The sequence below is a fragment of the Lissotriton helveticus genome, chromosome 9 (assembly GCF_964261635.1).
Source record: "Lissotriton helveticus chromosome 9, aLisHel1.1, whole genome shotgun sequence".
Lineage (NCBI taxonomy): Eukaryota > Metazoa > Chordata > Amphibia > Caudata > Salamandridae > Lissotriton > Lissotriton helveticus.
In genome coordinates, this window is record NC_136070.1 from 152,034,412 (window position 1) to 152,060,625 (window position 26,214).

Consider the following 26,214-nt stretch of genomic DNA (forward strand, 5'->3'; position numbering starts at 1 on the left):
TGTAACGCCCCTACATTTAGTTTTTAGGGGCACCCTGAACCTGGCATCCATCAGTCACCCCTTTAGCTGGGTGCCCTATGCCAGTGGTGTGGGCACAGGTGCATGAGCCCTGTGACCCTACAGTACCCAGGGCCATTTCTGAGCACTGTAAATGCAGTGCTGCCATTAAGAGTATATGGTGCTGGGAGGTTGTCATTACGAACTCCACAGCACCATTGATGGCTTCACTGAAGACCGAGAAGTTTGATATCAAACTTCTCAGCACATTAAACCCGCACTGATGCCAGTGTGGGATTTAATGTAAAATGCACAACAGAGGGCATCTTAGAGATGCCCCCTGAAACCTAACCAACTCCCATTGTCCTGACTGCACGGCTACCAAGGCTGCCACCACCAGACATGTTTCAGGACCCCTGGGTCGAGAGCCTGTCGCTCTCGGGGTCCTGAAACAATGCATATCCTGGGACGAGGTGCCAAGCCTCCTCCCCCAGGATGGGCAGGGGAAGCCTCAAAGCCATACCGCCTTTGTGAGCTTCTCCAGGCCACTTGCTCTACTCAGCAACTGGCCCCCACCGGTTCTGACCCACACTTTGACGGGAAGAATGGCGGGAAACCCTAAGTGAGGAAAGGGGGTGTGCCAGCCTATGCCAACTCCACCCCTCAGGTTGGCGAGGTGAAGCACGACTCCGGGCTCCGGCCATCTTGAGGATGGCGAGCCCTGCCCAATCAGAGATAGGCTCTTTCCCCCTTCCCACAGGAGAGGAGCAGGCTAGGGGGTGTACTCACCCCAGGACAGGGACCCATTGGTCCCTGCCCTTGCCCTACCTGTAATGCCCCTAAATTTAGTATTTAGGGGCACCCTGAACCTTCCTTCCTCAGATCCCGATTGCAACAAGAAGAAGAACAAGAAACAAGAAGACCTCCCATGCAGCTGCTAACAAGAGGACAACACCAACTGACTTGGCCCCAGAACCCTACAGGCCTGTTGATCCTTGAACCTGCTCCTGCGAAACTCCGGTGTCTCCTGCGTACAGCAACCTCGAAAACCCCAGAGGACCTGCCTGCCTTGAACCTCTAAAAAGACTGGGACTCCCACCATCAGTGGTTCTGCTCAAACAGAAATACCCCTGGTTCCAGCCAGGAACCGCAAATCCAGCCCACGCTGCACCCGCCAAGCCCGGCCTGTGCCTGAGTGACCCAAGTCCACGAGGACATCCCCCCGGCGACTGTGAACTGGAGTTCAGTACCCAAAGACCCTCCTCGACGACCCAGACGACGCCTGCAACCTCAGAACCAGGGACCCCTCCATCCGTGACCAGATGAGGGTAAGATTTCCCGATGCCAAAAGACACCCCGGCGCCCCGCGGCCCCCTGTGCCTTCCTTTGAGGTACCTACCTCTTCTGCAAGATCCCACCTTACCTCTCGAAGTGGTGGTCGCACCTGAAGAATCTCCGTCCCCGATCCTGCAGCCTTTTTTCGCTTTCTAACTTTCTAATTGAATAACATTGAGCGCCCGACAGTTCAAAAGCACCCTGCACCCAGCCACCCGAGTGCCGCTGAAAGTGCAACTACTACACTACTTTACTTTCCCACGTGCCCTGTGTAAGTGACCAGGAGCTCAGCTCCCACAGCTGCGTGGCCTGCTAGCCAGCAGCTACCAACCGAAGGCCCCCTACCCTCCATAGGATTGCATTGGGCCTACTCGCTCTGCACTCGGCTGCCCCTGTGCCACTGAGGGTGCAACAGCTGTACCTTTCTTAACCTGGGAGACCCCTGAGTCTATGCCCAGAACCTTAACTCTACCAGTCGAGTACTTGCTTTTTTTTTTTTTTTTTTATTGGCATTTTAAACCATACCTAACAACAAAACAAAATAACTAAAAGTGCCAGTACAGATACATTAGCAATGAGGCGAACATGTGCAGTTACATTCCACAATTTAAAGCAATAGTTACAGCAGAGTGTTGCGCCGTCAGCAGGAAAGATATCATACATCTTTTAGTGGCTTTGGAGATTTACAGTCCGCTCCTCAGCATATCTTTAAGTCATAGGAGTAAGGCCACAGCAAATATAGGGTGAAAATCAACAGAGTTACACATCAATCCCCCGGGCCCGCCCAGCAACGCCCACCCTCCATGAATCCCTCCCGGCACATCACATATCCAACAGCAGCCCACGTCCAGAGAACCACCTATCTACTCGCCTACATCACAAGCAGTTTCAGTCTCACAAGTATTGTCCCTCTGCCACTGTAGGAATGGTTCCCAAATGTCTCGTGGTCTAGAAGCGGCAGGCATCAACTCCCAAAAGCTACTCAGTTGTGTGTGTCCATAAGTGACATCAGCTAGCCAGCTTTTGACAGAGGGCACTCTCCTTCTTCCCCAATTTACTGCCACCTGAAGTTTGGCATACAACAGCAGCATAACGTGCAATTTTCGGGACTTGGACGGGGTGTGTTTTACATAGCCCAGTAGTGCTAATTCAGGGGACGGGGCATCAGCACGTCCCAACATGTTGTTAATGGTGTCAAACACCGAGGACCAATAGTCCGCTAACCTCTCGCATGACCATGCCATGTGTAGGAATGAAGCGGGGGAGTGCCTACACTTCCAACAACAGTCCTCTTCGTGAAGCCCCATTCTGTGCAAGCTTATCGGAGTCCTGTAGAACCGATGCAGGTATTTAAAATGGATCAACCGCAACCGGTATTTGGGGGACAGTTCAGTTAGCTGCCCGCAGCAGAAGGACCACTGCTCTTCAGTGAGCGGGGCATAAAGCACTGCATTCCACTTTTCCAAGGCTGTAGTCTGCACCAGGGGCGCCATCGTCTGTATCTGTCGGTAGATCCGTTTGCGTGGAGAGGGGAGCTCACTATTGCTTCCAACGCATGAAATACCGGGGGGGGCTCGTGGGAAATCGCTGCTCATCGCCCGGCATGCCGACTTCAGTCTGTGGTACAAGAACAGGTCCGAGAAAGGGACCATATTCCCTTCTTCATCGTTGTTGGGAAATAGGTCTGCATGGAGGGTCAGCCTTTGCTGCACATTCTTGCCAATGCCACTCTCAATGCAAGGCAATAGGGGATTCTGAACCAGGGACAATGACGGTGCATACAAAAGTGGCACACCCGCCCTCTTCCTCTGCTCCTCCCAAGCCCATTTCAGTGTCTCAGCCGTGTCTATTTCTCCTCTAGGACGTTTCGCCTTCGCACATATGGCCACCGAAAGTGGGGTGGGTGCCATATTGTCCTGCTCCATGGCTACATGCGGTTGGAATGGGGTTGGGTGCACCCAAAAAAGTAAAAATTGAGCTTGGGTGCATAGTGCATACAGGCGCATGTCTGGGGCCCCCAGTTCGCACTGCCGCAAAGGCAGCGACAAAGGCAAAAACAACAGGTGATGGCCTGAATGCAGAACATTGTCATACATTCACCCCAGTACAGAGATCTGGGCCTAAATCCATCGTTCTTTTGCACTCCACACCACCCCAGGTCAGACATGGCCATATGCAAATCAGCCTTGACCCTGTGCCTCATGGGAACAGTCCAGCCCGAACTGCCAAGCCATGTCTTTCCTGGACCGGAATCAAGCATCCAAGGACCGGTTTCTGGCCATCAGCCTTCATCAGCCTGGATAGCTTGACTCCAGTGGTGTGGAGCGCATGGGACTCACGTCTGAGCATACCCATCCCACTCGGGGCAACAAAGGCAAAAACAACGGCAGCGACAGCACGTCCCAGGCTGCCCTTGCCTGTCCCCCCGCCCATACCAATGAAGTGAGATGGGATTTGAGTGTGGCAAAAAAATGGAACGTCAGAGGGACAGGGACATTAACAAAGAGGTACAAGAATTTCAGAAGCAATATCATCTTGACCAGGGCGATCCGTCCAGTAAGGGACAGTGGCAGTTTCGCCCACAATTTCACCTTCCCTTCAAGCCACATCATGATGCGCCCGTAATTCAAGTTCCATATTTCCTGTAGATTTCGGCTGATCCAATTACCGAGGTATTTCACCTCCACATCCCTTGGAGTGCCGTCTGTCAGAGGGAATACAACCGACTTTGACCAATTTATGCAGACACCCGCTAGCCCACCAAATCGGATGAATTCTCGCAGCACCGGGTCCAGATGTACATCAGGGTCCACCGGATATAGCGTCACGTCGTCCGCATATAAGGAGATTAACAAGCTACGGGAGGTGAAGCCAATCCGCCGCGCAGTATGGTGTTGTCTTACCCGGGCCGCTAGCGGCTCCATTGCTATAGCGAATAACAGTGGGGATAGGGGACAGCCCTGTCGCGTGCCCCGCAATATTGGGAAGGGATCGGATATCATCCCGTTGATCTGGATCCTGGCAAAAGGGGCGGTTTATAGCAGACGAATCTTACTCATAAATAGAGTGCTGAATCCCATGTTAGCCAGTATCGTGAACAGATATGGCCATTCCAAGGTGTCAAATGCTTTCGTGGCATCCAGGAACACCACCGCTGCATGCACACTTGGGTGTAGGTAATGGAGCGTGGAGAAAATGGTACGCAAATTATGTGACGTAGCCCTGCCAGGGATAAACCCCGATTCATCGGGACGGGCAATGAGGGGCAATAGGGGCTGCAGGCGATCAGCTAATAATTTGGCAAAAATGTTGGCATCGACGTTTATCAAAAAAAGGGGTCTATAAGAGTCAAGTTCACCTTTGCCCGGTTTTAGTAACGTGACGATCAAGGCCTCCCTCATTGAGATCGGCAATTTACCTGCCTCCAACGCCTCTTCGTAAACTGCCAGCAACCTGGGTGCGAGCGCCTCAACGTAAGTTTTATAAAAAGCGGTCGTCAGTCCATCAGGACCCGGCGCTTTGTGTGGGGGCATGCCTTTTATTACCGTTACTATATCTTCCACACTTATCGGGAGGTCCATGTATTTTCGATATGTGTCATTGAACCAAGCCAGTTCAATAGATTCCAAAAAGGAACCTAGTCCCTCCAAGCAGTCGGATGTGGTGGCTGAATACAAGGTAGTATAGAATTCAGAGAACGCTTTTAATATCTTGTCGTGCCCTCTTGTCACGTTCCCAGCCATGTCTTTTACCTCATGGATGTGAGTTGCTGATCTAGAAGGCTGACCATGTTTGCCAGAGTGCACCCTGGTCTGTACCCCTCACAATATCTCCTCGGTTCAGCGTATTTCCCCAGGAATTTGACCTCGCGCTGCACCTCCTCAGCATAGTCCAGTAGTTTGGCTTTAAGCCGCCCCGCTGTGTCCTGGTTCTGGTTGACGTAATATTGTGACTCCAGCGCCTTTATGTCAGCCTCCAGAGAGGCCAGGGAGCCCCTAATTGCTTTAAGTACCCCCGCCTGCCTGGCGATGCACTGCCCCCGAATGACCACCTTGAAGGCCTCCCACAGCCCACTTTCTGTATCAACAGATCCAACGTTATTCTGAAAGTAATCATCTATGTCATTACCAATCTCTGTCTTAAAGGCCTCATCAAGCAGAGCATGTGGCGGTAGTTTCCAAGTGAATGCACGGCTATGCATCCTGGGCAGCGCCAGCTGTAGCAGGCACGGGGCGTGGTCGGACAGGGAGCAGGGCAGGTGCTTAACATCTACTGTACAGGCCGCCATATCTCAGGACACTAGCCAGAAATCGATCCTAGACCAGGCGTTATGGTGTTCTGTAATGCAAGTGCCCTCACGGAACCCGATGTGTCTATGTCTCCAAATGTCCACTATGTCGCCCTCTGTCATAATTTCCAACAGAGCTTCGCTGGCCAGTGGGTGAAGGGGACGAGCAGTGCCCCGTCTGTCCAGCCGGTCATCAAGTATGGCATTAAAATCTCTGCCCCAAATTATAGTGTCACAACCAGTGTTTTTAATTTTTGACCAAAGTGAAAGGAAGAATTCGGGGGAGTCTGTATTCGGACCATATACAGTCACAATAAGAACTGCCGTATCGCAGAGGAGCCCCTGCACTAAGACATAGAGACCCTCCGGGTCCGCCTGCGATGTGCCCTCACGCCAGTCCACGGCGCAGCAGTACCGCCACCCCCCTAGCATAGTTAGTGTAAATCGCAGAGTACACATTTCCCCACCTGCTATGGTTGAGCCTACGCGATGGCATACTATTCAGATGTGTTTCCTGCAATATACATAGATCTATAATGTGCCGGGTAAGATATGTATGCACTAGCCGGGCCTTTCTACCATCATTGAGGCAGCGGACATTCCAGGTGAGACAATTTATCTTATTAGACGCAGCCATATATCGGTACAACAGAACCTCCACCTGCATTTCTAGCGAGAGACACAACTGGAGCAATAGATGTAGGAAACTTGCACTTTAGCATTAATTGACTGGCAATGCATAACTAAAAACAACCCTCCCCAGCCTCCCCCACCCACTTCAACCCCCCAATCAGGTTGTAGTCTAACCCACCATATATTTTGCAGTGTAACCCGCAAAACAAAGAACATCAAAGAATGGGAACTTTTCCTTGGAGGCGTGGCAGTGCCGGCTAACTTCCTCGCATCTTGCAAGGCGGTCGGAAATATAGGGAGACCTCAGCATTCCCCGCATAAGGACTACACATAACAATAACCAGATAAACCATGTGTCAGTGACTTCAGATCAGTCCAGAGAAATCAGACATATTAGCAATGTCCTTAGGGTGTATAAGAAAAAGAAAAACAGAGCATGTCACACAGAGAGCATACGATACCAGTTCAGTCATTGTCGCTTAAAGCATCTGCGGTTGCCTCCGCTCCTAGCTGCCTCTTCTTGGATGATTTTCCCCCCAAGTGTTTTGCGAATTTGAGAGCCGATTTGGCATCCGTGAAAAAGTGCGGTTTCCGTCCACCGATACCTTTAGCTTTGCGGGGTACAGTAGAGAGTACGGGATCTGTGCCCGTAGCAAAATGCGCTTCGCAGGAAGGAACTCTCTCCGCACCGCCTACACTGCCGGGGTGAAATCAGGATATAAAGACAAGTTGTTACCTTTGTGCATGATCTTGCCTTTTTCCCGGTCTTGATAATTCAATATCTTGGCGATTATGGGTCTCGGAGCAGTTCCCACCGGAGGTTTCGGGCCAAGTGACCTGTGCGCTCTCTCGACCACAAACACATCGGAGAGGTGTGGGTCAAACAGCTCATGGAGGAGGTCCGTGATGTACTTCTCCATCTTGTCAATAGCCGTCGTTTCCGGTATTCCCGTGATGCGTAGGTTGTTGCGCCTTGACCGAGCTTCCAAGTCCTCGTTCTTGGCGCGTATAATGCCAAGAAGTCTATCCATATGGAGCAATTGCTCCTTGGTCCCGACTTGAAATTCGTGGCACTCCGTGTGGTGATTCTCTAGTGCGTCTAACCGCATCTAGTGGGTTGATACTTGCGCCTTCACTGTGTCCAATTGGGACATCAGATTGTCAAGTTTAGCGTCAATACTGCGCAGGCTGGAGCGCATGTCCAGCATGAGTGTTCGGAGGTCCGGGCTCTGGTCTTCCATTTTCTGGTTTGCAGCGCCATCCCTCTGCGTCTCGGGCTCGGCGTCACCTGGCTTGGCGTCACCTGGCTTAGGGGTGCGTTTGTTTTCAAATGTGAGTTTTGGTTGACGGGCGTCGGTTCGCCCCATGCTGCTCGCTACACTGGGTTTCAGACCAAGGGGCCGCTCTGTGTACCACAGCACAGGTGAGGACGAACAACCACCCCAATAGTGAGCAGATCCACAGGTAGGCGACGATCTCCACAGCTGCAATCCACTGGATGTGAGCCCCAGGGAAGTATTTCCCGTTTATCACTGTTTCTTGTAGCTGCCAAAGGCAGAACGTCCTAGGCAGCCCTCCCCACGGCACTAGCAGTCCGTTTACTGGGTGTGAGCAGATTTATGTGCCAGGCGCCACAGCAAAGCGCAATCCATGCACCAGAGGAACCAACTTGCGGCACTCCCGGCCTTCAGAGAACAAAATGGCTCCCACTCACTAGCGACCAAAGAAACAGCGTGATGTAGCTGGTTGCAGAGGGCTCCACCAAATCTGGAGCGTGGTCAGCCCGTGGTACCGTGCCCTAGGACGCGCTCGACAATGTCATCCCTCCACAACGCAGTCAGGGCACCTTGTCTGACCTAGCGACCTGTCTTCTATGTCACAGCACTAGGGGCAGGGCAGGGCGGCGTAAAATGGCAGCTTTCGGGCCCTCTGTGGCTTTGTGGCTGCGTGACCTCACCTCTCCTCGAGTGTCTCCCGAGCCCCAGAGCGCCAGCGAGTGTCCACAAGAAGGGGTGTCAGGCAGCTACCATGTGACTTGCCCCTCGACGCGGCCTTCCACCGCCGCAAGGCGGATGCGTCTAATACTGCTCCCGGGTCCCCCCTCGCAGCTTTCACGTGTCCCGCGCTCAGGGTCGATGATCCGATGTGTTCGGCAGCCTCGGTGTGACTTCAGAGGGGGTCCGATCTAAAAGTCGCAGTGTCTGGTTCCCGCCGCGCTCCGTCAGCAGAGTTAGGCCTGTGGAGCAGCGGGCTCGATTTAATCGGGCAGCCAGGCCGCTCTTACCCTCCCGAAGCTCGGCTCAGCAGTTGGTCGCCTCCGGTTTCGGATCAGCTTCACCTCGGGACTCCGGAACCAACCAGGGCAGCCTCGACCCGTCCCGTCACCGCTACAAGTTTTGTAGGGCTCGCGAGGGCTCTCCCCACGCAGGATTTTGGTAGGATTTAGTTCCGACCGGCGGAGCACGCTTAAAGTGCGGCCATTCCGCTGCTCTGCAGGCCACGCCCCTACCAGTCGAGTACTTACCCAAAAACCGATAACTCATTTTCCTTCCATAGGTTAACATCGACTGGTTTCACTTGGAAATTCTTCAACGTGTGGAGTTTTGAAACTTTAAAATATTCATCTAAAATCAGCCGAATAGCGAATTCTGATTTACTCACCTGTGATCAGGAGAGAAGGCAGTGCTGCACCGTTTAGCCCAGCACTGAACCAAAAAAGTAATTATAACTGTACTTACCAGTAACTTGAATTTCCTCCCATAGGATAACATTGCTTGGTTTTCACTGAAAAGTTTTGAAGTGTCAACTTTGAAAATACAATTATATGGATGTCTTGGAATGTGTATAGGGGGGACTTGTGTGACCCACTGCCTGAAGATGACACCGCTAGTTCAGATGAAGAAGGTGAGGGGGACTGAGTTAGTTTCACTGGGAACAATGAGTAGTAGTTACAGGAATTGCTCGCAGATCATACAGAACATATGTTGTGCCGCCTCTGGTACAGTCAGTGTGCCCAGGAATGAGAAAAACTGAATAATTGGAATATATAATGGTGTATATGCTGTCCAACCTGCCATTGTTTTTGTATTTTTGTTTTGATTTGATTAACATTTGTGATAACCAATAAAAAATGTTTAAAAAAAAAATACAATTATATTCTTTAAAATTCACAACTGTAATCAAAACGCTTTTACTTAACTGTTTACAGCTTATGTCCCAGGATTGAATCCAGGATCCAGTCCTGTGGTTAGAAAAGTAATCCATAAAGTAATCAATTGCGTTTACCTAGAAAAATCCATTGAGCTCAATGTTAAATTGTGTTTGAAATTGTGTTGCCTATTGCAACCACTGTAGCTAGTGTACTTACAAAGTCTATTGCCAATTTGCTAAGTAATTACCTAAAGTCACTCATAATGAGAAAAGTATATTTTGATACCTTTTTGGTTCTAAAATAAAACAACTATATCTTTTGATACAAAACAATTGGCCTAGAGTTCAGTCCTTGAGTGTGTGAGGCCATCTGCTGACTGTGTACAACAAATGCTTTACACTGTCCTCTGATACTGCCTTACTGCTCGACCAAGCTACCACTTTAGAGAGTAAGGTTATATCTAACATTAGCCTCTGCCAAACCTCTGGGGACTGGGGACTCTATACACACTGTACTTTACTTTGGTCCCGTATATAATGAGCACCATGGGAGCGCCTCGAAGTGATGAAAGGCTCAAATCACCACAGACTGTAAATACAAATTTACATCACATGAAAAACGAGGTAAACACCGCAGGCATGTCAGGCCGAAATAGATTTCTATGAATGCTGCAATTGTATTCATTAAGCTTCATTCACGTTTCTCTTTGGATATAAAACCCCGAGTGGGGATAGTCATAGCTCGTTCTTACCCCTCCTATTTTATTTTATTTTTCACCGATGTTCAGGTGTGAACTATTTTCAAAGGCGCGTCTAACAGCGCTGTCACTTGCGCCAAGAGACACTTCTATGGTTGTCTCTCATGTTAAAACAAGAGCACATGGCTGATTCCAGATTAAAGCGCAGCGAGCCTTCTCATGAGTTAATGCTTCGTCAATAAATGCACACTAGCCATGTACAAGACTTCATAAAATAAAGCTTTAGTTACAGAAATCATTACAAAAATGGGGTTTCCTAATACTGGTCTGACCTGGGTTCAATATGATACAAAATAAAGTGGTCCTGGACCTATATTTTTAGACGATATATATCGCATCTAAACGTATTGTTAATAAAGAATTTCTTGAGCATGCATAATGTTTAGCTCACAGTATTAAATACAGTATTTTTTTACTGAAATAGTGCAAACAACCAAAGTATGCTTCACCAAGAAAGTATTCCATATCATAAGGTAGACAGTATACTGCTTACTGTATCAAGTAGGGAGAAGAATAGTAAAAGTTGCTCCAATGTAACATGCAAAAAGAAGAAAGGGCTGCTCTGGTGTAGAAGAGGTGAAAAAGAATTTCAAATAGTGTTATAGGGGATGTTTAAAAACATTTAGATGCTGGACTGATTAACAATTCTCAGTCTCCTCTAGCCTGGCCACATAGATGCAATTAAGGTTCCTTTATATACAATTTACAAATTCACAAAATGTATCCTTGGGTGGTACGTTAAGTTTGGGGCTCGTGATCCAGGCTAATTATGTGGCGTTGACGTTTCGACCCGACTTGGTGCTGCGAGGGTGATTTGGGACCTCATCCTTGCGGGTCTTCCTCAGGACTGTGCGGGGCATCCTTAGTAGGTATGTTGGCCGTGTCACCCACCCGCAGGGTCTTGCGGGGCGTGAAAAGATGCTTGCAAGCTGGAGACTGCAGTAACAGTTGCGGCTCGCAATACTCGCGGGGTGGGGGTGGGTTTTAAAATTAAAATTAAAAGAAAAATTACCTGACCGGGTCTGCGCCGCCTCTGCTCCTGGGCCGGGGTCCAGCATTCTGAACAGGAACAGGCATGCTGCAGCTCCCTCCCCTCCTGTAAGCCGATCACAACGCTGCACTGGCAGCGTTGTGATTGGTGCGGAGTCCCGGACGGCACCCAGCTGGGCACAAGTAGGGAGGCCATTTTCTCTATGTAGGCTGCATGCAGCCCACATACAGAAAATGTAGAGTGTGCATTACTGCTTTGGTCAGCCCCAGGGCCGACCAAGCAGTCAGGGCACTCAGAATGGTGCAAGCAATTCCTCCCAACCAGCTCACCCGCCTGCCCACAACCAAGCATATACTCCCGCCCGCCCCCAACCAGGCATACACCTGCTGTCTGCTTTCTCGCAGCGCAAGAAGCAGGAATTTAAAATAAAATACTGTAGTATAATAATCCAGACAAGGATAAGAGAAAATAAGCTTCTTTATTCCAGCACACAGGAAACAGGTGTGCCTTGTCTAGCAGCAGTAACAGTACTGACTGGAACCAAAGCATAACATAGAACAATACAAATACATTCTATTACCTCAATGAATTCTAATAAGGAATGTAGATATAACAAATATCATTTTAATTTCTGCTTCTCGCACTGCGAGAAAGCAGTGGGTGGGCGCTCCACCGCCCTAATAGAGCAGTCACCACTGGGTCAAGAATCGCCTGCCCCTTTTTTCCAGGGCTTCCGGCTAATTTTCGTGGGCTTTGTTCCCGTGCGCCGGCAGGCCCCACCCTCGAGAGGCGTTCTTCGCAGGCCATCATGGTCTGGTGCTGCCTTCCCGGCCCGCGCCATGTCTTCTTTCCGCACCTCAGGCGACCAAGTACACTGACCCAGAGAGCGGGCTGCCAGTGTTTCCTCTCCCATGCTGTGCGGCACACCAGACGTGGATCGTCAACGCACCAGCAGTGTCTTCCCCCACGGCCCTCGAATGGCTCGACTCAGCCCAACTTTGCGTTACTCCCTCAATGCTAAGGGTGCGGGCACAAAACTGTCATCACATCTGGGTGAGTAATCGGGTTGTGATTAAACAGCTGGAGTCTACTGTCTACTGGCTTTGGAGAAGAGTGTAGAAATCAAGCTCCTGTGGGTACACAGATCTCTGTAGACACCATAGACCACCACAGTGCCCTATCATAATTATGCCACCTAAGTTGGGATAATACATCATAAATAAATAGGCTAACCAATTGCCTTGGTGCCCCTGGAAATGTAGATAAAGCCGGCTCCAAGGCACTAGCGTCAAACAAATCCGACAAGCGAGCGACTTAAGGGGTAATCGGGAAGAGGAGGGCTGAAGAAGACTGTCAGCTTTCGGCTGCTGGGCTCTCCTTACTGCACAGGGGTTGAATCAGGCCACTCTTCTGTGCCACTATCTTCCCTGCCAGTGCTTTTGACACTGTTCTGCCGCTCCGTTCCGCTTCACTCCATGGTTCAGCAGCTCGTTCACCCCTTGTTGCACCTTCTTGCTGCCGCTATAGTCTCCACTTCAATGAGTCACGTGCTGCTGCTGAGGTAGTAGGGAATCCAGCAAGGGCCAGCGCTGGCTTCTTAATCCCGAGATGAAAACTCCAGGCAGGTCAGGCTTCCAAGTTCTAAGATTGGGGCAGGGGTAAACTGTGTAGTGTTCTGCTGGACAAGTTCTAGTGTCTCAGCAGGTAGCACAAGTAGAGCAGCTACTCCCTTGAGGGCTAGGCACTCACACATCCCACATTCATCCGTCACAAGTGAGGTGGGCCTGCTAATAAAAAGGGCCAGAGTGCACGTGCTCACATCCACGTCCAGGGCACAAGTCATAAAAAAAGAAGTGGGGGGACGCTGTCACGGGAAGTGACGTCATGACAGGAAGTGATGTCATGAAAGGTGCCGAGCTTCTCGTCCCAGAGAGGCCAAAGAGTGAAGTCCAGTTTTTGGCAGGGGGAAGGTGTCCTAAGCATTACCACTCTGTCTCCGTCACTTATTTCCACAGGATGTGGGCTTAGAGTCCACAACTTTACAATGGCGTGAGGGAGCAGACCCCACTTGCTCAGATGCCTGCGGTCACCCACGGTGCCTGGTGAGGTATGCATCAGCTTTGCTGAGATCGCCTGCCCTGAGACTGAGGCCACGCCACCCCGAGTTGAGGGGAACCCTTTCTGTGCTGTGAAAGGAGAGGAAAGAGACTGCGGCGGCTCAGTCTCCTTACAGCTGTAGTGGGAGATGTTCCACCTCGAGATCCGGTGCAGACTGTGGCACCACACCAGCAGAGGTGAAGGCGAGGCCTCACCTCCATGGAGTGACCCCACTCGCACCTACACATCTCCAGCGCCTATGTGAGCAACGACCAGGGTCGGATTGGGATCACAATTCGGCCCGGGCACTGACGAAACAAGCATTTACAATGCAATGGTCTCGGCATTATTAAAGGTAGAGCTATTGGCATTGCTCATGACTTTTTTTTTTTTTTTTTTAAATCATAAATAAATGGCATAGTCATTTACATTGCCAATAGCTTAATCGTTAAATAAACGGCATTGTCATTTACAATGCCAATAGCTTAATCGCTCGCAAATGCATGACCGATTGCATTTACACCCACAGAGCCACACACACAAAGCCACCCACACACACACACAGAGCCCCACACGCACACACACAGAGCCCCCCCCCCACACACACACACACACCCAGAGCCACACACACACACCCAGAGCCACACACACACCCAGAGCCACACACACACACAGGAGACCAAGCACAGCGAGGGGGCGGGGAAGCAAGCACAGCCAGGGGGCAGGGGAGCAAGCACAGCCAGGGGGCAGGGGAGCAAGCACAGCCAGGGGGCAGGGGAGCAAGCACAGCCAGGGGGCAGGGGAGCAAGCACAGCCAGGGGGCAGGGGTGCAAGCACAGCCAGGGGGCAGGGGAGCAAGCACAGCCAGGGGGCAGGGGAGCAAGCACAGCCAGGGGGCAGGGGAGCAAGCACGGGCAGGGGAACCAGGGGGCAGGGGAGGAAATGCGTTACTTACCTGTAACAGCAGTTATCCAGTATTGGTGTCTTTCATAGATTCACATGCCTGAATCATTCCCAGTCGTCGAGACGGGAGCCTCCGGTATATAGAAAAGTAATGTCCTATAGACATACATAAAGAAAAATAGGCCTAAGGGCCTCACCTTAGTAGCCTATCCTTGTCCTTATGCAAAAAGGACCAAACTCTTAGAGCCAGCCAATCAGCTATCACCTCCCTCTAGAACCTTCCCTGCTGGAGCCTCAGTCTCTCAGATTTTCGTACGCACCAAGCTAGGTAGGCGTAAAGCAGGTAGAGAGAAAGTGAGTCCTTCCAGGGGAGGCGGGAGGGTTGCATGTGAATCTATGAAAGACACCAATACTGGATAACTGCTGTTACAGGTAAGTAACGCATTTCTTATCCAGTATTAGGGGTGTCTTTCATAGATTCACATGCCTGAATCAGAGTAGTTAGCAATACATTATGCACATGTCTGATGTAATGATGCCATATAAACAGTTAGATAAAACACTTAGAATCATGCGACTGTAGCATCAGCATACATCAACATAACCAAATAGAAGAGATGTGCATACCAGGATGGCGGGATGTAGGAAGGCTCACCTCACTGGAATACACCTCACTGGAATAGATGTCGAAGCACCGCCTGACCCACTGCTGCGTCCTGCAGAAGTTCAACATCCAGGCAATAGTGTCTGGCGAACGTATGCGGTGACTTCCACGTTGCTGCTCTGCATATGTCCAGAATCGGCACTCCAGCGAACAGCGCTGCTGATGTGGACATTGCTCTTGTGGAGTGTGCATGCACCGTGGCATTCAACGGCCGGCCGGCCTTTTCATGGCAGAATGCTATTGCCGAAGAGATCCACCTTGAGATACTCTGTTTCGTGAGAGGAAGACCAAGCCTTGGTCTACTGTAGGCCACAAAAAGTTGTGACGACTTCCTGAAGTCTTTTGTCTTCTCCAAGTAGAACTTTATACACCTTTTGAGGTCTAAGGAGTGTAACGTCCTTTCTGCTGCAGTGGTAGGGTTTGCAAAGAAGGAACGTAGAACCACTGGTTCATTAAGGTGAAAGTCTGAAGGTACTTTTGGTATGAATTTGGCATTCATCCTCAGCACCACTCTGTCCTGTTTAAATTGCATAAATGGTTCCTGAATGGACAGGGCTTGTAACTCGCTGACTCTCCTGGCAGACGTTAGAGCGAGCAGAAGAGCTACCTTCCATGAGATGTACTTGATGGGTGCTCGATGAATGGGCTCAAAAGGATGGCTCATAAGCTGGGTGAGTACCAAGTTTAGATGCCAAGTGGGCGGAATCCTTCGAGGTCTTGGATACGATCTATACAAGCCTTTGAGGAACTGTTTAATAAGCCTGCTGGACCAAAGCGAAGGGGCCATCGAGGATCTGGTGTAGCGTGAAATCGAAGCCAAATGAACTTTTATAGATGCATGTGCCAACCCTGACTCTGCCAAGTGTAGAAGGTATAACAATATCTGCACAGGGGTAATGTAGTAAATAAGGTTCTTGAATCCAGTATGTAAAATAAGTATAATTTATTATAGATTAATCCAAGTTAAATAATCAATAGATTTAATGATAAAGATCCCACCAGGAGCAGTTCTTCTCTCGCTCAGCCTGTCTGCCATCAACTGCCTCTACTCAGAGCAGTCAGGTACCAAACATTCTAGTGTGTCATCAAACATTCTATTAGATGCAGTGGCTAAGCAATGGGGAAATCTAAGTAAGGGAAATGTAAAGCATGAGCAAGATGTAACACATCCCCTTTCCTTATAAAACAATAATTAAAGATAATAGAATAAATTGCATTGCATTCATAAAATTATGACAATTGAAATATAAGATGGATTGCATTTTCATTTTAAAATATATTGACCAAAGGAACACATTACATTGCATTCTTAATTAACAGTTGAAATGCAAGAAGGATTTCATTTTCATATTTAATGACCTTTCAAATCAAAAAGGCCTCATCCCCTTCCTTAAGAAAAATTATCCACTAGAATGAAAATATGGATTATATGTATAACTTAATGAAATCCACTAGAATGGAAAATATGGATATAATACACAATAACATCCATAAGAATAAAAATGGATGGGTTAGATAAAATTTACATATAAGCCAGATAGAGTAACCTGCAGCTCTTCACAACAAAATAAATACAATATGAACACCTCTTAACATTAGAGCACTTGCGTGGTTCATAATAGCCAATAGAGTAATTTGTGGCTTTTAACAACATTGCACAATGGAACTTCTCAAAGTCCATAACAAGAAAATTGAGCAACTACGGCTCTTCTAAACATCAACAATTGAACCCCTCAGAGTCCATACAAGAAAATTGAGCAACTTATTGCTCTCCATAACAATAGAATAATTGAACTCCTATGAGTTCATATAAACAAAATGGAGCACCTCATAATGAGCACCGAAGTGGCTTCCCAGAAAGTATATATCTATAGTGGAGCGCCTCAAACATGAGCACGGATGTGGCTCCGAAAATTACATATTCAATAAATCCAACACTAGGACAACTAATTCTCTGAAAAGAACACCTGAAATAGTTTGGGCATATAGTGGTTCACAACAATAAAAGAAAATACATGACTCTACTCAGTAACACATGTGAACTCCTCTAATATTTTAGAGCACTATATAACTTGGTACACCAAAAGTAAGGAATAATAACATTGAACACCTCAATATAAATTGAGCACCTAATTGGTGGTTCAAATCAGCATATCAATATCAAACAAATCTGCAAGTAATCACGAAACTAACAAATTGAGCACCTCCAACAAAAGTTGAGCACATACGTGGCTCAATTTAATAAAAGTAAACCAACACATATTGAGCACCACAACTAAAAGTTGAGTGTAATAATGGCTTATTTCATAAATAATTAAAACCAGAAACTTGAATAAAATTGATAGGGCACCTCAACATACGTTGAGCATAAACATGGCTCCTACATTCAAAATATATCATGCAAAGTACACACATACAAAGTACACACATGCAAAGTACACACATGCAATTGATATGAGAAGAAATACATTGCAATTTAAAATGATGTGCAACCTTCCCAAGAAATACATAAATAAAAGAAGCAGCACCACCCCCTTTTGAAAACAAGTAACTTTAAAAGATGAACATACACTCCGGTGAGCGATTTCTCACCCGAATGGGTTTTAGTAAAATTTGCAGTTCCAAGGAAAACGGTGAAATTTCTTCTTAGAAAACAGTTTAGATGTTATGACAGTAAATTGCCGGGACGGGAAGTTCACAACTGAAGTCTTATTAAGCATCACCAATGCCAAAGTTATGTACGTAGGTTCTTCACAATTTCGCAAGTTCCGTCAAAGAAGACAAAGCTATGACCTTTATTTAATTGGGCTTCAAAACTGACGAAAATACATGCGTGTTTCACGCTGCTTCAAAATTTGGGCCAGAGTTCTTCCTTGAAGTGTACAATGATAAATTAACTCACCCCAGGACTCCGTTCCGCCATGAGATAAAGTGTTAAAAACAGCGATGTCGTCTTGCCAAAATAACCGCAGATTGCCGCTTTACTGGAAACAGCTATGACTGAAAGACAATAAATTTGCCAATGACACAATGATGTTACGTTGCGTTGCGTACGTCTTTTTGCGCACGCAACTTTGATGACATCAGCGGCTCTCATGGACGAAGAGAAGACGAAAATGCTTAGCGTTGTCAAGGAGACGACCACGCTTAGAAACCGTTGTGAGCGCTCGAGCCAATGCTCACGTAAGTTGTTGTTGTTTTTATTTAAAATTCGCCATAAAATTGAAAATTAAGAAATGTGCAAAAATCTGCACAGGGCCTTAGAGCGGTAAATGGGTTTGAAACATTTGAATATCCCTTGTCGAAGTCATAGCAGACACCGCAGACAATGCTCGGCTTAATTATGCCAGCGTCGATATCACAGCAGACACTGCACTCTGTGTTCAGCACACCAAATCCAGCATTTTTCTTGGAGGGGCTATAGGAAAACAATAAGTCCATTCTCACGCTGCTCAATCTCTTTAAACAAATTTAATACAATTGAATGTTGCACCTCCATTCATCATAGTAGATGGCAAGGAAATGTTTTCCCAAATATGGCACATCTCTTTTCTTTTTTAAAAGTTGTTGATAAAGCAGGCCAAAACAGATTAAGTCTTAAAAGTTTTCTTCACGTTTTTCCAATTAGAAGCTTTATATGAGAACAGATCCAAGTACTCAGTTCAAATCACGCAGTCAGAAATCAAACAATGCCCTGGGATAGCAGGCTGTCCAGATGGCTAGGGACACTGGTGGGGCTAAGCAGGGCGTTTCTGTAAATTTACCTTTTCTTTTCTGGCTTAAGTAGTTCCTTGGTTGCAGTAGTAATAAATTTAATCCGTCTTCTTTCCACGCATAAGTTCAGTTCTGTACCTCGTTGCCATTTTGTAGTAAATAAGGTTCTTGAATCCAGTATGTAAAATAAGTATAATTTATTATAGATTAATCCAAGTTAAATAATCAATAGATTTAATGATAAAGATCCCACCAGGAGCAGTTCTTCTCTCGCTCAGCCTGTCTGCCATCAACTGCCTCTACTCAGAGCAGTCAGGTACCAAACATTCTAGTGTGTCATCAAACATTCTATTAGATGCAGTGGCTAAGCAATGGGGAAATCCAAGTAAGGGAAACGTAAAGCATGAGCAAGATGTAACAGGTAATTTGGAGAGGTGACAACTTGTGTTCCACGCACCATAAGCAAAACTGCTTCCACTTGAGGGAGTACGTTTTGTTGGTACTGTCCGCTCGCGCTTTCGCTAGGACCTCCCTGCATTCTTGTGGGATGGCTAGATGACAGAATTCTCTGTGCTCAGGAGCCAGGCTGATAATCTGAGCGATGGTAGGTTCGGGTGTTGGATCTGTCCGTTGGACATAGCAGGTTCGGGTGCTGTTTCAGACGAATCGGAGTTCTGATGGAGAGGCGATGAAGGTCCGAGAACCAGTGCTGCCTCGGCCAGAACGGGGCAATTAGGATCAGGGTACAAGGCTCTGCTTTCATCTTCCTGAGGACTCTGGGAATCATCGGGAAGGGGGGAATAGCGTATGCAAAGACGCTGAACCAACTGATGGAAAGGGCATTCCCGAGAGACCGTGGCTGGGGACGCCAACTTGCGTAGTGTGGGCATTTGGCGTTCTCCCTGGTGGCGAAGAGGTCGATCCGCGGGATTCCCCATTCTGAGAATACCTGATCCAGTGTACCTTGGTTGAGTTCCCATTCGTGAGTGAGAGACGTCCGTCTGCTGAGTGCGTCTGCAATGGTATTGTCCTTGCCCGGGACATATTCCACTTTGAGCGTGATCCCTTGGAGCACTAGCCAATTCCAGATTTCTTGCGATTCGTGTGATAGAGTGAGCGAACGCGTTCCTCCCTGTTTGTTCAGGTAGTGCATCGTCGTGGTGTTGTCTGTCCTGACGAGCACCTGGGAGTTCTGGATACGTGGTAAAAAGGCCTTCAGTGCCAGGAAGACCACTCGCAGTTCTAGAAGGTTTATGTGGAATGTCTTCTCCTGCTCTGTCCATTTGCCGCTGACTTGGAGGTCCTGGAGGACTGCTCCCCAGCCTTCCAGGGAGGCATCCGTGGTGATCACCAAAGGCGCTGCTGGAAGGAGGAAGGGTAGGCCTGTCGACAGATTCCTGTGGTTCATCCACCATTGCAGGGTTTTTGAAATTTGTGGTGTGATTCTCACTGTGTCGTCGAAAGAGCCTGTACTTTGAGTCCATTGGTATGCTAGGGCTTCTTGCAATGGGCGCATCCTGAGGCAGCAGTGCGGGATGAGGAGGATACAGGACGACATCATGCCTAGTAGTGATTTGAAAGTCCGAACTCTTATGGTCTTTCTCGAAGCCACAGCCGTGGCCAGAGATACGATCTTGTGTTTCCTTTCCTTTGAAGGAAATGCTTTTACGCATTCCGTGTTCAAGGTTGCCCCCAGGAAGGAGATGTTTCTGGTTGGGGTCATGCAGGATTTGTCGAGATTGAGAGTTAATCCCAGGTGCAGAAAGAGATTGGTGCAGGCGTTGGAGGATGAGGTCGCGCCTGCCGCTGAGGGAGCTTTCACCAGCCAGTCGTCGAGATAAGGGAAGACCTGGTGACCCATTTGACGTAGGAAGGCTGCCACAGGGGAAAGGCACTTCGTGAAAATCCGCGGCGCGGATTTGAGGCCGAACGGCAGCACTTAGAATTGGTAGTGGCGTCCTGCCACCTCGAACCGTAGGAATTTTCTGTGCCCTTTGAGTATTGGGATGTGGTAGTAGGCATCCTGGAGATCTAGGGATGTCATGAAATCTCCTCTTTCTAGGATGCCTAGTATTTCTTGGATCGTCACCATCCTGAACGACTGACTCTTCAGGAAAGAGTTGAGGGCTCTGAGATCCAATATGGGCCTCCACTTTTTCCCCTTCTTGTGGATGAGAAAGAAGCGGGAATAGAATCCCTGTCCTCTTTGAGACGATGGGACCATCTCGATCGCTCCCTTGTGTAACATCGCAGATATTTCCAGGAGCAAGGGCCGCAGATGTTTGTGTGGCCGTTTGCGTGGCGGTGTTGGAGGTGGGATGGTGATGAATTCCAGGGAATGGCCGAATCTTATTAGTTGTAGCACCCACCGGTCTGTGGTTATGAGATGCCAATTGTGTAGGAAATGGGTCAACTTTCCTCCAATTTTGAATGAGGGAGATTGTGGCGGGACTGGCTGGAGTAATCGGTCACTGGCGTCCGCCAGTGCCCCTCCTCTGGTTCTTTCCACGGAAGTTCGATCTGCCATACGAAGTTTGGCGACTCTGCTGTTGTTTCTGCGGGTACTGCGATTTATTTTGGTATGAATAGGAGGATCTATTCTGGAAGGACCCCCTGTAGGAGGGTTGACCTCTGGACCTGTTGCCCCGAAAGGACTGGTTTCTCGCCTGCAGCGTACCCAGTGCTCTCGCCGTATCGGTGTCTTTTTTGATGTTCTGGAGCGCTTCATCAATTGCGGTTCCAAAAAGATGTTGGCCATCGAAGGGCATGTCTAGCACTTTTGTTTGAACTTCTTGTCTAAATGAAGTAGCCTTAAGCCAGCCCTGGCGCCGCAGGACTGCTGCCACCGCTAATTGGCGAAAGCCCGTCATGGCTCCGTCAATGGCACAGTCTATGATTTCCGCTGCCGAGGCTTGTCCTTCTGAGAGCAGTGCCTTGACCTCTTCCTGCATCGTATCCGGCAGCTCCGCCAAATAAGGGACCATGTCCTCCCATAGTTGGCGATTATAACGTCCCAACAGGGCTATAGAGTTGGCGACTTTGATAGTCATGGCAGACGTGGTGGTGAACCGTTTCCCGATGGTATCCAACTTTCTTCCCTCTTTGTCCGGTGGTGCTGACAAGGGAGAGGAAGGGTTGCGGGAATTCTTCTGAGCTGCTTGGGTCACCACTGAGTCAGGTTTCGGGTGCCCATTGAAACAAACTGCCGCCTTGGTGGTAGCTTTGTATTTCTTGTCCAGGCGTGGGATTACCGCCGGTATGGAGGCCGGCGTAGCCATCAGTTTCTTTCCCTTGTCCCAGAGAAATTCTATAATCGGAATTGATTTGGTGGACTTCTTCGTTTGTTCTTTAAAATCATATAAGAAACATTCTGTTTCTGTTGTTTCCATTTCCATGTGGAAACGCTTCGCTGCCCGTTCCACTAACTTATGGAACCCGCCAATGTCCACTGGCGGAGAGTCCGACTGGCGTGGTTGGGGTGAAGCTGGAGAGGGCGCGACATACTCGTCGTCTTCGTCCTGATCCGCGCGATCCTCAGGGACTTCGCCTTCTTCCATCTCCTCAGCTTCCTCATCTGAGGAGTCCACTACTTGCGGCGAGACTGCCTCATGGGAGGTCTGCGGAGGTGGTCGCGTTTGACGTGGGGCTGCCGGTGGAGCAGATGCAGCCGGCGTTGGGCCCCTATCCTCAGTAGCCTGTGCCTCCGGGAAACGCTGCTTATAGTCCTGGATGAGATGTTTATAGTAATCCATGATGGACGCAGGAAGGCACACCATTGGGGTCACTTCCGTCCGTATCTGAGCCTGGAAAGAGTGTTCCTGGTAAGTAAATTCCTCCTGTTCCTCGTCCGTGCTTTGGCATTTGACGTGGAGGTCTGAGATGGACATAGCCTGAGTCGTCGTTTCCTCTTCCGATTCTTCACTCTGGAGAAAGTCAGAAGGTAAGTTGCTTTGTACTTTACTTGGGGACGTCGTTTCAGGCGTGATCAGCTTCTTTGGCAATTTGCGCGGTGGCGTCGGCGGTGGCAGCGTCCATGACGACGTTTCCACTAGCTTGGATTTTTTCCATGGTTCCGCGTTGTCCCTGGTCGTAGACGACTCTCCCGTCGACGGTTTCGTCGTCGACGGCCTGTCCTCCGTCGTCGGTGGTTCAAGCGATGAGATTTTAGTCGTCGTCGATGTTTTCGTTGACGACGCGGTCGTCGACGACGTCCTCGTCGACGACGCACTCGTCGACGATTCGTTTCTCGTCGACGATTCATTCCTCGTTGACGTCTTCTTCGTCGACGGTCTCGGCGACGAGTCTTCCGTCGACGGCGGGCTTCTTGTCGTCGCCGTCCCTGGTCTCGCCGACGATGGGGTTCTCGTCGACGGTGGTGTCGTCGTCGTCGACGATGGGTTCTTCGTCGACGGTGTCATTGTCGACGGGCCCGATTTTGACGTCGATGAGCTCTTGTTCGACGGAGTCGTCGTCGACGGCACCAATTTCGTCGTCGGTGTGCTTTTGGTCAACGACGGTTTGGGCAGTATGATAGATGGGATGGGCCTACCTGCCGACGACGATGATGGAGTGGTCGTCGTCGATGCTAGGACGGACGACGCCGTCGTCGTCGTCGTCGTGGAGACGGCGAGTGGCGTCACAGCTCTCTTTTGCGTCGAAGATGGCGTAGGCTTGGTGGATGAGTGTGCAGGCTTCTTAAAGGCGTGAGAGCCTGTGTCAGACACTGAGGAGGTCGTAGATTTTGCCTCTGAAGATTTCTTTAACATCTTCATAGGAGGAGTGTCTGAGGGGCCAGGGGGGGTCCCCCCTTGGCCTCTTGAGGGAGACGTCCGAGGCCATGGAGAAGCTGCCCTCTGAGGACTCCACATTATCCCTCTGTTTAAGCCTGTCCAGCCAAATGAGAAGTCGACCTTCTCTGTCCCTCAAAGTCTTATTAGGGAAAGAGCGACAGATTTTACAGTCCTTGGGGACGTGGTCCGGATAAAGGCAGTATAAGCACAGGTCGTGCTTGTCCTCCACATGGAGCCTTTTCTTCCCACATGAAGAAAAGCAGGCCCTGAAAAGGGCTTTCTTCTGGGATCCAGGCATTCCTTAAAATTGGTAAGGAAAGACAGCACTTACTGCAAGAGAAGAGTCTGAAGTATCCCTGATGAAGAATTAGAGAAAGTAATCCTTTTCCAAAGTGAAAAAAGTAGGTTTGAAGATATCCCGAGGAGAGCTCAGGTTGGAGACTCCCTAGCACAACGTGCGGTAGAAAATCTGAGAGACTGAGGCTCCAGCAGGGAAGGTTCTAGAGGGAGGTGATAGCTGATTGGCTGGCTCTAAGAGTTTGGTCCTTTTTGCATAAGGACAAGGATAGGCTACTAAGGTGAGGCCCTTAGGCCTATTTTTCTTTATGTATGTCTATAGGACATTACTTTTCTATATACCGGAGGCTCCCGTCTCGACGACGGGGAATGATTCAGGCATGTGAATCTATGAAAGACACCCCTAATACTGGATAACAAGCACAGCCAGGGGGCAGGGGAGCAAGCACAGCCAGGGGGCAGGGGAGCAAGCACAGCCAGGGGGCAGGGGAGCAAGCACAGCCAGGGGGCAGGGGAGCAAGCACAGCCAGGGGGCAGGGGAACCAGGGGGCAGGGGAGCAAGCACAGCCAGGGAGCAGGGGAGCAAGCACAGCCAGGGGGCAGGGGAGCAAGCACAGCCAGGGGGCAGGGGAGCAAGCACAGCCAGGGGGCAGGGGAACAAGCACAGCCAGGGGAGCAAGCACAGCCAGGGGGCAGAGGAGCAAGCACAGCCAGGGGCAGGGCAGCAAGCACAGCCAGGGGGCAGGGGAGCAAGCACAGCCAGGGTGCAGGGAAGCAAGCACAGCGAGGGGGCAGGGGAACCAGGGGGCAGGGGAGCAAGCACAGCCAGGGAGCAGGGGAGCAAGCACAGCCAGGGGAGCAAGCACAGCCACTGCTGTCCCTCCTTACCTCCCTGCTGTCCCTCCTTACCTCCCTGCTGTCCCTCCTTACCTTCCTGCTGCCCCTCCTTACCTCCGTGCTGTACCTCTTACCTCCCTGCTGTCTCTCCTTACCTCTGTGCTGTACCTCTTACCTCCGTGCTGTCCCTCCTTACCTCCGTGCTATACCTCCCTGCTGTCCCTCCTTACCTCCGTGCTGTCCCTCCTTACCTCCGTGCTGTCCCTCCTTACCTCAGTGCTGTACCTCCTTACCTCTGTGCTGTACCTCCTTACTGTACCTCCTTACCTCCTTGCTGTACCTCCGTACCTCCGTGCTGTACCTCCCTGCTGTCCCTCCTTACCTCCGTGCTGTCCCTCCTTACCTCCGTGCTGTCCCTCCTTACCTCCGTGCTGTCCCTCCTCGCAGCCCCTCGCCTGCACTTGCTCCAGGATGCTCCTCTCGCTGCCTCCTGACCCTCCTCCGTACTCCCTGCCCCGGGGAGAGCAGCAGTCACTGCATCGGGCGGTGCAGGGAGGAGCCCCTGGCCGCCGCTGCCCTGGGACCGCCAGTTCACCCTTGCACATGGATTCTCGCACAGAGTTCTAATCTAGTTCCTTATGGCAACACACCTGTACATGGTCTCTACTCGCTCACGTACAGCAATATGCTAAGCTACTGAAGGGTGCAATCAGCACTCTGACTCCTTTGTGAAAGGAATCACTTTGACAAATGGGCCTGCTCTAGATCACACATCACTCTCTTGCTTCTGACACAGTTTGCACGCACGTGGCCCCCTCTCAGTTGTAATGGGCTCCACATCACTCATCACAGTACTCAGTCAATCAATATCCCTTCTCACCTGCTCACAGCATCCTCTGGCTCATGACTGTGCCTACTCACACGTGGGCCTCCTCTCACTTACACCTCACCCCGTTGCTCACAACATTGTTTACTCGCAGATCGCGCCAGGATAGATATTAACAAGACACGGTAGAAAAGCGACAGACTCCAGGCGAAACAAAAAGTTAGAAAAAATATCTAACTGCCTGAAAGCTATGAGGGGACCACGAAACTGTGTGGTTTTTTAAACTGAAAAAAGTAGATCACCAATGTTTAAAAAAAGATGTAGAAATACAGACTACAGTAGGCTCCTGCAAAGTCCATTTTCGGACAGATCGATGTGTGTCCAGCAGACCCTTCAATTTCCGCTCAGTGCAGAAAGGGCTCCTTTGTGACCCGCGTGCGCGTGCAGAATTCCGGGGTTTTGTTTACAGGGGGTTGCAGAATAGGAAAATTGCATTTTGGGACACCCACCTCATTTTCTTAGCCCCTGCTTGATGGACCACATCGAAACGTTACAGAAAGGAGCCGAGGTGGATGAACTTTATTTTTAGAAAGTTTTATGAAGATTCATAAAACAGTGCCAAAGTTATTACCAGACCAAAAAACTATTTCTATGGTAACTAGTTCCTAACTATAACTTCACAGTGGTGACTGCAGACTATATATGTTCACTGGAAAAAAACAAAGGTTAATGTATCCTTCTGCACAAAACGTGCAGAGAGACATTTAAACACCCAGAGAAAATACCCAGCGTTCTTCGCGCAGCGTTGAACAGCTGCAAGCCAGTCCGGGTAAGTAACGCTCCTTCTGGTCTGGTCTGCATCAAGGAAACTTATTAATACGTTAACTACAATAAACAGGTTGGCACTTCCGTTTTTCATGCAGCTCCCATGAGT